At 37.8% G+C, this 4,584-nt stretch overlaps 1 protein-coding gene across 1 annotated transcript in view; it reads right to left on the bottom strand.

Moving 5' to 3' along the window:
• Nucleotides 1-3,863: 3,863 nt before the first annotated feature.
• LOC125031435 (regulator of chromosome condensation-like) overlaps nt 3,864-4,584 on the bottom strand; it is an 11,579-nt gene continuing 10,858 nt past the window's right edge. Inside the window, exon 9 of the mRNA XM_047622169.1 lies at nt 3,864-4,584. This exon is cut by the window's right edge and continues 225 nt beyond it. The gene's annotated coding sequence lies outside the window, so the exon portion shown is untranslated.

Below are 4,584 nucleotides of genomic sequence, written 5' to 3'. Positions count from 1 at the left end.
GGTCTTCTTTGATTTGCATCAGGTTTAATAACTTGTGCATACAATACTTTTCCATCGAATATAGTGGATCCCTTTTTTTACTAAAAAAGGAAAATCTGAGAAAAATGCCATTTACATCAAGGACTATTGATTCTCCGTCTTCATTCTGTTAATTTGTAAGTACTGCATCTCATCCATGACAAAGGTTTAATTTCTTGCTCATTAATGAAAGCATTCTCCTGTTTATCATGCAACATAAGTGAGTGAAAATGTAAACATACAGTAAATGATATTGAAAAATACTCTTGATCAATATATTACATAAATATTACACGTATACCGGAAAAAAGAAGCAAATCTACAAGCTGTTGACGTATTCCTTGCTTCCAATATTATATCAGCTGAGGACATAGAATAGTGAATGTTTCTTTGAAGAATTATTCACAATTGTGCTTTCCTTGTACTATGTGAAGGACCAATAAGATCATGCAGGCCTTGAAATTTAGTTACTGATACTCATGTTCGTATGCCACTACATAGTCATAAATATACTGCTATGATCACTCCTGCAGGTGATCCATCCAAGAAAATCACGTCTTGCATATGAACTATTGAATTCGTGAATTTATCTGATGTAGTAGAAGTCAGAACTTCAGGAAGTTAACTGTGTTTATGAATCAATGATTGTAAAGAGCCAGAAGGAATATCAATCTTGAAGTACCTATGTCCTTGAAACTAAACATTTCCTTCACTGTCTTACAGCTAGAAACACATTGTCCCAGGCTTTCTTACCAGATCTATCACACTAAATGTTTCACTGGCTGATGAGACATATCATCCAAATTAATGGCAGCTCTAGTTTTGTTTATCATTTGAAATACTGCATCTGATAGCGAGTCCTACTGGGAAGCATATTGTTGTAAGACTGCTTTCCTTTCTCTTACCCTTGACTAAGACTAAGAATAGAATATAGAAGCTCTTAAGGTTCTTTGTAATTACAAGTGAAAAGTACAAAGACCCTGGACATCAGGGCAAATTTCAACTGGATGTCAATGATCATACTGTTAACAAGATGTATATAACTAAGTACTGCTTTTAGAGATAATTGCATTTAATTTAAGCGGCTTCATGCTGCGTACAATTTCTGCCTCATTTCTAGTTCAAACCGTAATACATATTCTTCGACACTGTCAATATTACATCCAAGATTCGCTTGTACATTACGGGAAACATGTATTTTTTAAATTTGATTCGTGTATTCCTATTATTTATAACGGAAAATTAAGATACATTCACATTAAAGAAGAAAAATAGGACAACTATTCTGTGAACAACATTCATAAGGATTTAATCTAACTAAAGAAAATCCCGGCCATCAATGTAAGATTGCATTTATAGTTTGCATTTAAAGACGGACCCTTTGAAAATGAACAAGTTATCAAAGGGAAAAATGGGGGATTCCGTAAGGTTGTCCAACAGGTTGACGGGTCAGGAAAGAGAGGATAAGTGAGAAAAAAGCAATAAAGTGGGGATAGGACAACAATATATGGGACTGAAAGAGGAACCATTATCAAACAATCAGCAGGTAATAAGGATAGAAATGGGTGTCGAAGAAGCATGAGAATGAGACAAGGGACCATCGGAAAGGGGCGAAGTATCGGGAAGAACGTCAGGAGGGGAAGGATCCTGGGGACACTGCTGTAACAAAAGGGAGTCACGTGAGCATCCAGGAGGGAGTGGAATGGATAATGGGGAAAGGGGCTATGGTGGTCATACAATCATAATTGTGTATAAGCCATTAGCTTCCAAAATGGTAACCCTGGCTCCCAAGCCAAGATGCGCCTGCCTTTGGGCTGTTTGATCTCAGCCATTAGTAGGGTTTTCGCCGGGTGGGTGAAGCAGAGGAGCGTTCTCTTGGGTCATGTTTAGGGAGTTCTGAATGTCCAAGAATTTCTGGAGTTGAGTGGGAAGGTCTGAGAAACGGTTTTCTTATGAGAAGATATACAGGGGGGGGGGGGGTGCAGACATATCTTGGGAAGAAGAGAGAGGAGTGGAGCAGAAGATAGCGTTGGAGTATTATATATATTTAATGAACATTTTCCGACGCGTCAACATCTAAGGACAAGAGAATTATCGGCGTATTCAAAATATAGTACTAGCGTGAGGCTTGGGAACAAAATTCTCCGGTAATAAAATTATATTTGATACCAAAGATCATATGGCCCTATGGTAGAGAATAGTAGCGAAAAGGGTTAGGAATGAGTTAATGATTAGGGTAAACTTGAACGGCACTAGAGGGTAGTATGGTAGTGAAAAGGGTAAAGGGGGGGAGGAGGGAGTAGGGAACATTATAAGTATTGTGGCGAAAGCGGCATATCGTAGTTAACAATTAGGACAAATGGACATAATAAGGGGATGAAGAAAAGGAAAAGAAAAAGACGAAAACACCATGCAAAATTAGTCGAGGCGAGGGCTGAGGACCAAGGTAGGGGCGATTCCCTGCACTGGACCTCAGTCCTCGTCTCCTAAGCCCCCCACGACAAAAACGTGCAAGGGATTGGGGGATTGCGTTGGAGTAAGGAGCGTGCTTTCTCTACGCGAGGCCAAGTTTGAAACTGAGAACTCCTACCAGACTCAAACGTGTATTTATTCATTTATTTATTGAACATTTTCTTCTGGGTCAACATCTAAGGTCATTAGCGGGTATTCAAAATACAGCGATGGGGCGGGGCTTAGTTCAATAAGGCGATGTTTGTGGATTTCCAGAAGGGTTAATGGTCAAAACAAATAAATGTGTCTGACATCAAAGGTCATATAGCATTATGATAAGGTATTGTGGTGAAAAGGGTAAATATGAGTTAACGATTACGGTAAGTGCATAGAAGGGGACGAAGAGGAGAAGGAAAAGACAAGCAGAAGAAAATACCATGCAAAATTTGTTGAGGCGAGAACTGAGGTACCCCTACACTGAGCCTCAGTAGGGTAGGTCTCTTTGCTAATACAATCTTTATGGGGGAGGTCATGTCTACGGGGTCAGGAAACTGAAGTTAATTTCGAGTGGGCTTGCTTGATAAAGGTGCAAGGCTCAATGGCCCTAATAAGAGTACAGAGTCTTCACTTTTGGCCATGGGGAGCCTGAAATAAATGGGGTAGATAAAAGTAAAAGGATAGATGGCTAACCAAAGGAATACCGTATCCATGGCTCCCCGAGGCCGTTCAGGACGGACCCAAAGCCAGCCTTTTATCCGTTCAGCACGGCTCCTACCCCTTAGGGAGTTGGAAGAAGGGGCTAGAGAAGAGAAGAACTGGAAAGGGGAAGAAGAAAAGACCTTGCAATACTTTCAACTTTAGGGCTGAGGCCCCGGGTAGGGGTGACCCTAAACATTACCTCTCAGCCCCAACTCATGTGCCCCATCCACGAAAACAATGGGCATAGAAGGGGGGGGGGGGTCATGAAAAGATACATGGGAAGTCTGCAGATATGGAAGATATCTACAGACAAAAATATATTGAACAAACCTTTATAATTAAATATGAACTAAAATTGTAGAAACAAAGGTTTAAGACAGACACCAGAAATTAAGCAAGAACATACTGTTGTGTTATATAATAAGACAATATTAAAGATATAAAGGTTGAACAAAAATAGGGAGGCTGTTACAATTCAAATGCAAACAGTAAAAAGTATGGTTATATGTAGCATCAGCAAAGACTGAAGGAAGCCTTTTAAATACATTCCAGGAAACTGCATTTCTCAAAAGTTCAATAAGAAAAGGAAGTGTCATTGTTGTCAAACTACAAAGTAATCAAGAAGTGAATCTTGTATGAGAGCTAAAGAAAGAAAATCTAATTTCATCAGAGACTCAGGGTAAGAAGGTATGGAGTGGGTTGTCCTCTTTATTATACATCCACTTGAGCCAAACATATGGACAGTCATTAATAATTACAAGGTTTAACCTAGACACAACTTTTGGCCTAAATTCAAATTCATATCAAAGTACTTGCTGTAAAAAATGGCCTATTTCAATTGTAAAATAGATTAATACAATATTCTTAAGATAAAACTTGAAGTTTCTCCTACCTTAAAATAAATTAAAAAGCTATTTCTTTGGGATTTTGTCAAAAACAACTGCTCTTAGCTACAACTTTAATGAAACTTAAATTCTTAATGTGACATTATTTGAAGTACATATGCATATTATTACAAATACATTTCTTTAATTATCTGAAAAGCCATAATTTCTTGGTCATGAATCCAAGTTCTGGCTAAAATACTCATCTTCACGAGATGAAAAAATATTTCACAAAGATTATAAATCAATGTGTAGTAGATAACCAACATTTACAATTTTATAAAAGAATACTTACACATTTTCCACATCTTTTTAAATTCCTTTTGTAGGTATAAGTATATTATCATTCAGTCACAGAGACAAGCATCTACAAAACACACACACAATATCAGTTGTCCTCCCCTAATACCGAGGTTTAATTTGTACAAATAATTATCACTTGCTATGTCACTGAGCATATCTCATATACACACAAAAACAACAATCATAAAAAAATAAGGTCAGTAGAGGAAACAAATCTAACACAAATGTG

The sequence above is a fragment of the Penaeus chinensis genome, chromosome 13, assembly GCF_019202785.1.
Source record: "Penaeus chinensis breed Huanghai No. 1 chromosome 13, ASM1920278v2, whole genome shotgun sequence".
NCBI classification, from domain to species: domain Eukaryota; kingdom Metazoa; phylum Arthropoda; class Malacostraca; order Decapoda; family Penaeidae; genus Penaeus; species Penaeus chinensis.
The sequence above is the reverse complement of the archived record's forward strand: the minus strand, read 5'-3'. Positions and strand labels throughout refer to the sequence as shown.